General features: G+C 39.8%; 1 long non-coding RNA gene across 1 annotated transcript in view; it reads left to right on the top strand.

Moving 5' to 3' along the window:
• LOC128315520 (uncharacterized) overlaps positions 1-10,197 on the top strand; it is a 29,062-nt gene extending 18,865 nt beyond the window's left edge. Inside the window, exon 3 of the long non-coding RNA XR_008298338.1 lies at positions 7,119-10,197. This is a non-coding gene — a long non-coding RNA (uncharacterized LOC128315520). The remainder of the gene's footprint in view (positions 1-7,118) is intronic.
• The last annotated feature ends 2,377 nt before the right edge of the window (positions 10,198-12,574 follow it).

Here is a 12,574-nt window from a genome sequence, read left to right as displayed (position 1 = left end):
CTTGGATGGAGGGTGGGGAAGAGAAGGGTGGAAGGTAGAAGGTGGGGCCGGAAATGAGGCCGCGTGTCCATGTCTTGCATGCTGACAACAATGATGTTATGGTTTACATTTTCACAGTTGGAGTTGCTGAAGCTTCAGAGTGTGTAGTAACTCACACAAGCTCACCCAGCTAGAACATGTGGAGTTGTAGTAGAATTCAGGTTTGCATACTTGAAGCCTGCACTTCTTCCACTACATTACCCTGCTAACTAACTTCTATTCTTCTATTTGAAAAATATATATTAAATGCCAGACACTGTTCTAAATGCTTAGGATATGTGAATGAAAAAAGGCAAATCTTCCTGCCCTTAGGAATTTTTTTTTCGAGACAGAGAGAGAAAGAGAGAGAATGTCGGGGGGGAGGGGAGGAGCAGAAGGAGAGGGAGAGAGAGAAATTTAAGCAGGCTCCAAGCCCAGCACAGAGCCCAACACATGGGGTTTGCTCTCACAACCTGAGATATCATGACCTGAGCTGAAATCAAGAGTCAGATGCTTAACCAACTGAGCCACCCAGGTGCCCCAAAATTTTAGACTCCAGCAGGAAAGACAAAGAAACAATATAATTTTATATAAAATTTATATACTTGTTTACAGGGGACAGAGAAAAGGAGAACAGAATTAAAGGAGTCTGGAAAGCAGTGGGGCCCAGGACAGGTTGCCTTATTAGATGGATGTCATTTGAAAAAAGACTTGAAGGAAGTGAGGGAGTGAGTGAGCCATGCAGATCTCTGAGGAGAGACATTCCAGGCAGGAGGAATTGGGGGAGGAAAGGCTCTAGAAAGGGAATGGTCCCTGGCTAGTCCAGGGACCAACAAGAGATCAGGAGAGTCGAGTATAGGGAGTGAAAGGCAAAGGAACAGGAGAGGAGGTCAGAGTGGAAATAGGCCCCTGTAGGGCTGTAAATTTAATGGGTAGGTAGTGTGGACTGGAACATTTTGAGCGGTGAAGTGACTTAACCCTCAGCGGGGTCACTACATCACCCACATTGAGAATTAACTGTCAGTAGGGAAAATGTAGAAGACAGGCCATTTAAGAGGTATTTGTAAAAATACAGGCAAGATTCGATATCACTTGTGTTCTGATAATCCAGACCTCAGTGGGAGCAGAGGTGGGAGTGGGAAGTGGTCAGATTCTACATGTATTTTGAAGGTAGAGCCACAGTTTTGCTGAAGGAGTGGGTAAAAGAATTGAAAGAGAAAGAAAAGTCAAGATGACACCAAGGTTTTGTCCTAAGCAGCTGACAGAATAAACATGGTGTCAACTCAAACAGGAAGTCTGGGGTGAAGATAAGGAGCTTACTTTTGTTTTATTGTGGTTTAGGTGCTGGTTAGATACCGAAATGCAGTTGGGAGTAACCAGGCAGAAACTTCCCAAACAATTTATATGCATCCTCATGTAGTTTACTGATAAAATTATTTGTCCTATAAATGGTTTGAATAATTGGTAAGTCCTAAACATCTTGCCTTCATCTTCATTTGCTTATAACTATATTTGTTGGTGTGATTCGTGAGCACCGTCATTAGACTCTAAACTGCATGAGGACAGGGATCACCTTTGTTAGTGCTCATTTCTTCTTTATGTTTCCATCGTCTAGCAAATGTGCCTGTGAGGTGGTAGGTGCTCAAGACAGGTATCAGCCACTCAATTCGTATTTATTAAGTAAATTGATATTTGTTAAAAGAGTGGAATAAAAAATAAATAAAAGAGTGGATTTTTTTTCAAGTTTAGAAGAGGGATACTGATTTGAAAATATTTAGAGATAAGAAAAAATTTTTCAAATTTTTTCCAGTGTTACTACCATGCTGTTTTGCCACAGGTATCCACCAACTTTAATTCAGAATTTAAAAAATGATTTGATCAGAAATTATAGTCTTCTTAAATATGACATTTCAAAAAGTCTGAGGCATCATGACATGTGACTATTAATGTAACTTGTGAAAAAATAGATATTTATTAAATATATATAAATATGTAAATTTAAACTGTGTATACAGATGTATAAGTTGTGCTCCTCAAGTGAGATGGAATGTCTGAAATGACAATGTGCCCCAAGGAAAAGCATTAATAAGGTTTATAAACATTGCAAAAAAGTAAGTCAGAACTTTTCTAGAATGCCTCAAACTTGTAAAGAGAGACTCACTTAATATAAATGCTATGGATGGCAGTGGAAGGAGAGCAAGGAAATGGTGGGGTGACAGTGGGTGGAATATCTTGATGCAAAAACCATCAGAAGTTTGGATTTTGAGACACTTGGGACTCTGTGCTCCTGAGTGACCCAACCTCAAGGAAAGTAAACCATCATGTGTCCTTGGATTGATTCATCCGTGTCCTCAGTAAAGAGCTTTTCTTGTCTGATCAGACCTCCTCTGTCTGATGTGGTTAAAAAAAGGAATGACCAAGGCCCTTCATGTACATCCTACTTCATTCATTTCTTGGAGATCTTCTGGATTTCTCATCCCGAGATAAGGAAGGGACACACAGAGAGGAATGTGCTGCATGAGCTCCGGAAGAACTGATGGTGTCTAGTTAGTTGATTTCTATGATTTTCCCAAAACACATAATTCTGACTTCTTCAGTTGAAACTGGACACAGATATGGAAAAAGTGAGATAATGTGTCTATATCTATTTTTACAATGTTTTCAGACCAGTTGGCAAGCCTGTACGATCTGAACAAGCCAAGATTTCCTATGGCTTTCTCAACCTAAAGCAGCTCATTCATCAGAGTGTATATCACTCATTCATCAGAGAAATCCATCAAGGAATAAACTAGATTAAATATCACAGCCAGAGCCAGTGATATCAGTCTGCTTATTTCTTCTTACGGTTTGAATATATTTTACCAGTGCCTTATACCTCCCTCTGCAGAGTAAATGAAAATATGTGCCTTTGGCAGCCACACAAAGCAACGCTGTGCAAATTTTTCAAACTCTAAGCATCATATTTTTAAATATATAAAATGGTTTACTAAGTGAGTACATCAGAAACTTTTTATGGGCCAATACATGTAGAGTTAACGCATGCTTATGATAGCATCTGGTACAGATATCATCTGGTACAGAAGTGTTGTAAATAATCACTTCGAATACAGACAATTTGTATGAAACATCATTGTGGTTATAAATAAAGTAGGGTGGGGTTAGAATCCAGAGTCAATTCACCTTCATTTGCTGTTGAATGCTTCCTACCCTTGGATTCAATCTTGGGCTTTTCTTAAAAGTCTTCTCCTCGTTAAAAAATTACAATGGCATCTGGGTACTATGAAACATAATACTAAATAGTTTAAAATAGTTCAAAAGATAGCAAGTCTTAACTCACAACTTATTACTAGCTTGTTGAAAAGCAGGCATTTTGAGGCACCTGGGTGGCTTAGTCAGTCAAGCACCCAACTCTTGGTTTCAGCTCAGGTTATGATCCCAGGGTCATGGGATTGAACCCCATGTCAGGCTCTGAGCTGACAGTTCAGAGCTTGCTCAGGATTCTCTCTTCCTGCCTCTCCCCTGTTCACACTCTCAAAACGAATAAATAAACATAAAAAGAAGAAGAAGAAAAGCAGGCATTCATTCAGCAGAAAGAAGGACAATGAACTAGGGGCGCCTGGGTGGCTCAGGGTTGAGCGTCCGACTTCGGCTCAGGTCATGATCTCACGGTCCGTGAGTTCAAGCCCGCGTCAGGCTCTGTGCTGACAGCTCAGAGCCTGGAGCCTGTTTCAGACTCTGTGTCTCCCTCTCTCTGACCCTCCCCCGTTCATGCTCTGTCTCTCTCTGTCTCAAAAATAAATAAACGTTAAAAAAAAAAAAGGACAATGAACTCACCTGGGCAGTAGAGATGGACACACCTTGCAACAGGTGACCAATGTGTCCCCTTCAGAATTCATAACTGCCTCTCCCACCTTCTGCAGGTCATTATCTTATCACCACATTCTTACTGTCACAGCTCAGGAATGCCTACATTCCTGATTGTGAATCCTCCCATATACTTTCTCTGCTCTTGACTTAATTGGAAGAAGTCAACAGCAAAAAAAAAAAAAAAAATTTGCAGATTTAGATCTCTGTAGAAACTGAGAGCAAATACAATTCCAAATGAAAACCTGTCAATATAACTGCCATCGAGGGAACAAGGAAATACGTGAGGATCTTGCCTTAAATTGGCAGAGGCTCGAAACAAAGGGCAGAACATCAAGACAGTCAATCCTCTGGCTGCACTTGGATAAAGGTATGAAGTCCCAGAAGATACTCTCTAGGGGGGCCTCCCATGGTGGTAATTGTTAGTTCAGTGCTTGTGGGACTTGGGGATGGTCAGGGTTATTTCTCACCTCCAAGGCCCAGCCTCCTCCCCTTTTTCACTTCATCTGCTCTCATCTTCCCTCTCCAACTCTGCTGCAGCAACACTGGACCCCTGGGCATTCCTCAGAAAGGCCAGGCAGGCACCAGCCTCAGAGCTGTGCACCTGCCAGGTCCCTATTCCTGCAACACTCCTTCCCCAGATGCCCTTCCTCACCTCCTGCAGGTCTTAGATGACATCTTCTCAGTAAGGCCTTCCTTGGCCACTATGCTTAAAATTGTAACCATCCCTCCCTAATACTCCTCTCCTCCTCCCACTTGTTTTTCTCCATAGAACTTACCATTTGCTGATACACTATGTGTTTTATTTACTTATTTTCCTTGTTATTTGCATCCCCCCAGTAAAACATAAGTGTCAGAAAGGCAGGGATTTGTGTCTCTTTCTTCGCTGCTACCTTACCAGTGCCAGCCATGTGTGGGGGATAAGCTTGGGAATCCCCCAGGCTTATTCCAATGGGTTGACAAGGCATAAAGAAATACACAATCATAAAATGCTCACACCCAAGTTTGGGTAAACCAGATTGGCATCCCAAGAATAGGGGGGGCGCAACGGTGCCAGAAATAGGAAGGTGCAAAGGCACCCCAAAATAGAGAGGGGTTGCTGAGCCCCCAAAATAGAGATGGAGAGGCAGAGGCCTGAAATAGAAACGGCACAAAGGTGCCGAATACATAGGTATATGAAATAAACAAGATTAGATGTTCAGGATGGAAGCACCCCAATTCAGTACTAAAGCAGAAGAGCTGCTTTCACAGGAGGATATGGCCATGGTAGGTAAATTGGTGAATTGGACTATGGATCGCTGCCCTGCAGGCAAAGCAGCCCAGAGTGAGATGGTTAACAAAAGAAAAGGTGCCTTATTAACCCTGAGGTTATCTCCCCTGTCTCATCCCCGAGGCTAGCTAAGATAAACAGAGGTGCTGCTTCATGTCCCCTGTAAACAACCTTCCTCCCTACTGCCTAGCGCCCAGATTTGGTTTTGTATTAGCCCAAACCCCTAACCACAAATATCCCAAGACCCCCTTTTCCTCACGTCCACAAGTTAATATTCACAGATTCATTATCTCTTTATGCATGTCCATCGCCATGTTTGTAAGCCTTCTGATCCTAATAAAAATGGGGCAAAGACCCTTATTCGGGGCTCTTGTCTTTTCCTGGACATTAGCCATCTCTCACTTTCAATACTGCATCCCTCTCTTTTGCTAGACAAGAGAGAAATTTAGACCCAGAGTCTACGACAGCCATGTAATAGGCTCTCAGTATCTTTCTGTCACACACAGAGATGAATGTCCATAAAAAATGGGTGGAAGGGCCTTGATGGTGGTAGCAATGGTGGTAGTGAAGGTTAAAGCAGCTCAAGATAGCAAGGTGGACAGATTGAGAGCTGGAGAGGATTTGATAGGCCTGCTGAGGTTAAACTTATTAACTTATTTTCCTTCTTTCTTTCTTTCTTTCTTTCTTTCTTTCTTTCTTTCTTTCTTTCTTTCTTTCTTTCGAGATGGAGCGAGCCACCCATGCATGCATGAGCAGGGGAGGGGCAGAGGGAGAGGGAGAAAGAGAATCCATGCTGGGCATGGAGCCCAGTGTGGGCCCCGATCTCACAATCATGAGATCATTACCTGAATCGAAATCAAGTATCAGACACTTAACCAACTGAGCTACCCAGGCACCCCAAACCTATTTCTGACCTGCTAGCTCTACATTAGAAGTAGATTAGACCACTGGTGAGGACTTCCAGGCAACTATGTCATTGATACTGATTAAGAGTACAGTTTTCTGGAAACAGGATTCTGAAGAGAACAACCTAGGAACCCAATGGTCAGTAGGGTGGAGCACATCATAGGCTGTTAGGGAGTGGATGGGACAGGCCTAGGATGGTGAGGAGCAGAAAGGACACTAGGAAGCAGCAGAAACCAGGGCAACTGGAATATTTTGGGAATACAGAACATGAATTCATACCAAGGTTATACGTGTTCTTAGAGCTTTTCCACACCTGTTTTCTGGAAACCCTTCTCCAGATGTGCCTAGCCACTTATTGTGGATTTTTAAATTCCCTCTTAGCCAAGGGATGTCCCATCTTGTTCCACTTGCCTCATTAGGTATGAAATCCTGATTTATCTTATTCACTAGTTTCTCCTTCTTTCTTTTATCCAGATAACCTACACTACCTCAAGTGGTGGAATGCCGTCAGGAGTAAGGTTCAATAAAACAAGGTTAGAAAATGAATAAGCTGATTTCAGAGTGCACGGTGCCCTTTGTGTGCATTTTTATTGTCACAGTCATTTCAGATGCTCCGTGCCCTCATCCTCTCTCTCTTCCTTCCCTATCAGAACCAGCTCCCGGTTGTCATTAACTTTTCTCCACTGAGATATAAATGCTAAATAAAACATTCTAACATCCATCTCAACAATATTTGCATTTTGGTAAATAAAGTGTTAATATAAGTAAATAAAGCATTAAGCTAATGAAAGCATTCCCAACATAGTTATTGTGTAATTTCAGCATCTTGTGGTTAATGAGGGAATACTGGAACCTGGAGGTTTTGGCTTCTGAAATGAAAGTCTATGTCCGTGAACACATGTATAAGATACACCCAGCCATCCCACCACCTTCAGATTGGTGCTTCCTCTGCCTGGTTATCTTTGGGATCCTAGAGAGACTGATCTATGCACAATAAGTGCTTCATTTTTTTTTTTTTAATTCATTAAAATTTTTTTTAACGTTTATTTATTTTTGACAGAGAACATGAGCAGAGGAGGAGCAGAGAGAGAAAGAGACACAAAATCCAAAGTAGGCTCCAGACTCCGAGCTGTCAGCAAAGAGCCCGACACAGGGCTCGAACTCACAAACCCTAAGATCACGACCTGAGCCGAAGTCGGACGCTTAACTGACAGAGCCATGCAGGTGCCCCAGTGCTTCATTTCTGATTTTAGATTGTAGAGACCACAAAAACTTTAGACTTTATTCCTCTGGAGTCATCACTGATCAAGAAGGCTAGTCAATTATCACTGGTTACTCTGTGTGGTAAGACTTCGATCTTTATTTCTCTATAAGAAATCATCAACACAGCAACATGTAAGTGTTGATATTTCCTGATAATTCCAGTATATGTTATTTTAACTTTGCTCGTGGGTTTCAGAACTAGTAGTGCGTTCTCATTAGCAGAGCTCTATTCCAGGAGTTGGAAATTAAGAAGCAATAAATCATGAAAAATCCTTTCTGGTTGTAGTAATAAGTCTGGCTGTTTCAGTGTATTTTTCTATGTTTACTTAGCAAAAGGCTTAAGTAAGCCCACACTGAATAAATATGGGTCAGGGTTCCCTTCCCTCTCTTCCATTCTACTTCTCTCCAAGGAAATTGGTGTGGGAGAAAATCGCTCTGTCTGAAATGGTGACCCTCCTTGGAACCGGACTCTCATCCAGATCTCCATCAGCTCACTCTCAAGGCATTTAACTCAAGCTTCATACAGAACCCTTGGGCATTACGTTTATAGTTTCTACAGGAAGGCTTATTGAGAAGGAGAAGAGAGAGGGCAAATATGGAACATCGGTGCCCAGGGAGCTGATGGAGGTTGGAATTCTCTTTCTTGCACCCTGGGAAAGTGGTGGTCTCATTGACACTCACTCTCGGTACAGATCTTGGTTCTGGCATGAGAAGTTGGGCAAATTCCCACAAGAAGAAGAAAGGAGGAAAAGGTATGGACAGGATTCAAAGTTTCAAATTCCCTCTTGGAAAACCAAATTAATAATAAATGATTTGAAATTTTAGAATAAAAATTTTTATTTAGTGTTTTAAATATAAAATTGTATCATAATAGTATTTCCCCCCAAATACACAAGCCTCACTGAAAGTCTAATATACTCCACAGAAGATCTTTGGTCTGAAGTATGGGTATTTCACCAGGGGTCCTGGTCACCCTGGGGTTTGGGGCTTGGGAGTCGGGGTTGGGGTGGGGGCTAGAGAAACACTGGAATTTCTTAGTTCTCCTCCCTATAGGGGGTTTACCTTTCTAAACACTCCTGGTATTTTGGTCATATTACGAGCATGTGGCATACCACCCAAAGAATGGATTTGGCAGTCATTCTGGTGATTTGATTAAAAAAACCCAGCCAACTGGAATAATTCAATTTGATGAGCATATTTTTTTTCTTCCCTTCTAGTTTGCCTGCTGTTTATAAAGTCATGATTCCCTAATTTTTTTAATGATTCCCAAATTTAAAACTTGTGCACAGACTGGTCCTAATACTGGTGGAAAATTTAGAACCTAGGATTCGATGCAAGCCAAGTAATTATTTTTTATGAGCTTAATTATTTTCCATTGTAAGATTGTTCTCTTTGCAGGAGAATCATTTAAAAGTGCTGTTTCTCAAGAATTGAGAGCCCAGAAATAAACCTACGCACATTTGAGCAATTAATCTACGACAAAGCAGACAAGAATACACAATGGGGAAAAGACAGTCTCTTTAATAACTGATGTTGGGAAAACTGGACAGCTACATTCAAAAGAATGAAACTAGATCATTTCCTTACACCATATCCAAATATTGACACAAAAGGGATAAAATACTTGAATGTAAGACCTGAAAACACAAAACTCCTAGAAGAAAATATAGGCTATAAGCTTCTTGACATTGCTCTTAGCGGTATTTTTTCTACCTGAATCCACAGGCAAGGGCAACAAAAGCAAAAATAAACAAATGGGACTACAGCAAACCAAAAAGCTTTACACAGCAAAGGAAACTTTCAGCAAGATGAAAAGGCAACCTACTGAATGGGAGAAACTATTTGCAAATCATCTATCGATAATATCCAAAAAATATGAAGAACTCTTATAATTCAAGAGGAAAAAACAACAAATCTAATTCAGAAGATCTGAACAGACGTTTTTCCAAAGAAGGCATGCAAATGACCAACAGGCACATGAAAAGATGCTTAACATTACTAATCATTGGAAAAATGCAAATCAAAACCGCAACAAGATATCACCTCATACCTGTCAGAATGGCTATTATCAAAAAAGCAACAAACAAACAAACAGAAAAGAAATGATAAGTCTTGGTGAAGATGTAAAGAAAAGGAATTCTCATGTACTATTGGTGGGAATGCAAATTGGGCAGCCACTATGGAAAACAGTATGGAGTTTCCTCAAAAAATTAAAAATAGAATTACCATATAACCCAGCAATTCCACTTTTGGGTATTTATCTGAATAAAAACACTAACTTGAAAAGAGGCATACAGCCCTACCTTCATGGCAGCGTTATTTATAATAGTCAAGATATGGAAGCTACATGTGTCCATTAATAGATAAGTGGATAAAAAAATGGTACATACATACACACACACACACACACACACACACACAATGGAATATTACTCAACCATAAAAAGAATGAAACATTACCACTTTTGACAACATGGATGGACCTGGAAGATATTATGCTAAGTGAAATATGTAAGATATAGAAAAAGACAAATATACAATTTCACTTAAATGTGGAATCTACAAAACAAAACAAATGAACAAACAAAATAAAACAAAACCCGACTCAGAGTTACAGAGAACAGACTGATGGTTGCCAGAGGAAAGGGCATTTGGGGGTGGGCAAAATGCAGTAAGGGAAATCAAGAGGCACAAATTTTCAGTTACAAAATAAAATCATAGGAATGTAATGTCCAGCACAGGGAATATAGGCAATAATATTGTATTAACTCTGTATTGTGGCAGATGGTAACTAGACTTGTTATGTTGATCATTTTTGTAGTGTATATATATATAAATATTGAATCGCTACGTTGAACACCTAAAACTAATATAATATTGTATGCCAATTATAAAAGAAAATAATTTCAATAAAAAAGAAAACAAAACAAAGGGCTGTTTCTTTTAGCAGTATGATATCTTTCAAATACTTCTTTTTACTATTAGCCAAAGAGTAATTTAAAATCAGCAGAACTATTGTATGACATACAAATTACATTATGTGCATCATATGATAATAGTACATCTTTGGGGAAAAAAACCATATGGGATATCGACAACTGGGCAATAGGATCAAGGAACATCCAGAATCTTCCTTATGAAAGGATATTTGAATATTGCATTTTACCTGGAGCTGATGACGTCTTGGAATAAGAGGCTCAAAGGGAGTGAAAATAGGCCAGGATGGTGTCAAAAAAGAAGTGATATTAAGTGGCAAAGAAGTTTTAAGTGATTTTTTTTTTTTAGGAATGAAAGTCATAGTCAGGAGAGGGGAAAGGGAGGGCAGGTCTGTTTATCTTATCACAGATCTTATAAAAAAGCACTCTGACTTTTATTTTTAAACTCCCATTTTACCTTGAAATAAAGGGTTAGTTTCTTGCATAGAGTTCTGTGTGTTTAGAAATTTACTTTGGATCCTCAGACAGGTCTGTAAATTTACACAATGATCACCTCAGGATAGAAGGTCCTTTGGAGCAACTAAGAAAAACCAGTTTGCCTCCTTTGTGGTTTTTAACCTGAAAAGTTTTTTTCAAGGTAAAAACACCTTTTTGTGTTCCAGTAGTCGTCGTCTGAAATTAAAAATGAGCATTAATTTAAAACATAATGTTAACAAGTTATGTTTGCCAATGCTTCGTTTGAAACAAAAAAAAATAAATAAATAAAATCCTAGGAAGTTGAGAGTAAACAAACCACTACTCCAAAGTGGCAGATTCACTCTTTAGGAATAAATGGTTGGCTTCAATTTGCGCCTGCTCCACAGTGACTATAACAGGAACGCCATCACCAATTCTAAGGGTCCCTTAAAATTTACAAAGTGCTTTCAACGTCCAGAATCTTAATTACCTTTCAAACAGCCTTTCGAGATGAGCAGAACAGATAGTATTATATTATCCTTATTTTTATAATGTGGAAACCAGGGATGCCTGGGTGGCTCAGTTGGTTGAGTGTCCGACTTTAGCTCAGGTCATGATCTCGTGGTTCAGGAGTTCAAGCCCCGTCCCGGGCTCTGTGCTGACAGCTCAGAGCCTGGAGCCTGCTTCAGATTCTGTGTCTCCCTCTCTCTCTCTCTGCCCCTCCCCCACTTGTGCTCAGTCTCTCGTTCTCTCTCTCTCTCTCTGTCTCAAAAATAAATAAAAACATTAAAAAATAAGTCAAAAAATGTGGAAACCAAAGCAGAAAGAAGTTAGGTAATTTGGATAGGTCATTCAACCATGAAATAGAGAAACTAGGACTTCCACAAAGGTATTCTGATTACAAAACCTTTTCTCACCACAAAATGATACTTCTTTAACTACCTTAACAAATAGTTGCAGATCCTTCAAAATAGTATATTTGGGTGCAGTCCAGTTGGGATCCATGGATATCAGGCACAACCTAATCATGTGCTTCCCTTCCTGCTCTCACTGTCCCTTCTCTTCAAAGAGAATCTTGGCTCTTCAAGAAATAATCCCCAAGGAAAATATCTGCAACTAATAGAAAAAGTTGTATGAGTAAATACATTTAGGAGGCAGATTTACCAAACACGTTGGAGGCCTAGAAAGAGTATTTTTATATAGGTTTTTATGACTGCCCTGGGATTCCACACAACAGATGGGCAAGTAAGTACTTAGGATGTTTTTAGTACATCACAGAATTGATGTAATGAAAACAATGAAAAAATATGTGAAATATGGATTTTTATTGAACTTATGCAAATAACTATATTGTCAGAAAAATGTAAAAATATTCAGTGCCAAATTTGGAGGGATCAGGTAGGGGGAAAAAAAGATAGATGTTTTATCTTTGCCCTAAGTCACAGAAAGCTTAAGAAAAAAAGAAAAAGCTTTATTTATATCTAGCAAACCAAACATTACAAAATTAGCAATGTTTCGGGGCACGTGAGCAGCTCAGCTGGTTAAGTGTCCGACTCTTGATTTCGGCTCAGGTCATGATCTCGTGGTTTGTGAGATTCAGACCCACGTCAAGCGCAGGTCACTGCCGCCTGCTTGGAACTTTCTCTCTCCCTCTGTCTGCCCCTCTCTCCTTCAAAAATAAATAAATAAAAGCAACGTTTCAAATAAAAAGTCATAAAAATTATAGGCGTTATTCTCAATTCATTCAGTCCCGTGTAATTACTTCGTTGATCTTTTATTATGAAGCCAGCAGTGTCTCCACCAAGGGTTCTATAAATTCTTACTTAGTTGAGTGATATTTGAAAGTTATCAGAAATCTGTA

Source organism: Acinonyx jubatus, chromosome B2, assembly GCF_027475565.1.
Source record: "Acinonyx jubatus isolate Ajub_Pintada_27869175 chromosome B2, VMU_Ajub_asm_v1.0, whole genome shotgun sequence".
NCBI classification, from domain to species: Eukaryota; Metazoa; Chordata; class Mammalia; order Carnivora; family Felidae; genus Acinonyx; species Acinonyx jubatus.
Note: the sequence above shows the minus strand (reverse complement) of the source record. Positions and strands in the feature narration are given on the sequence as shown.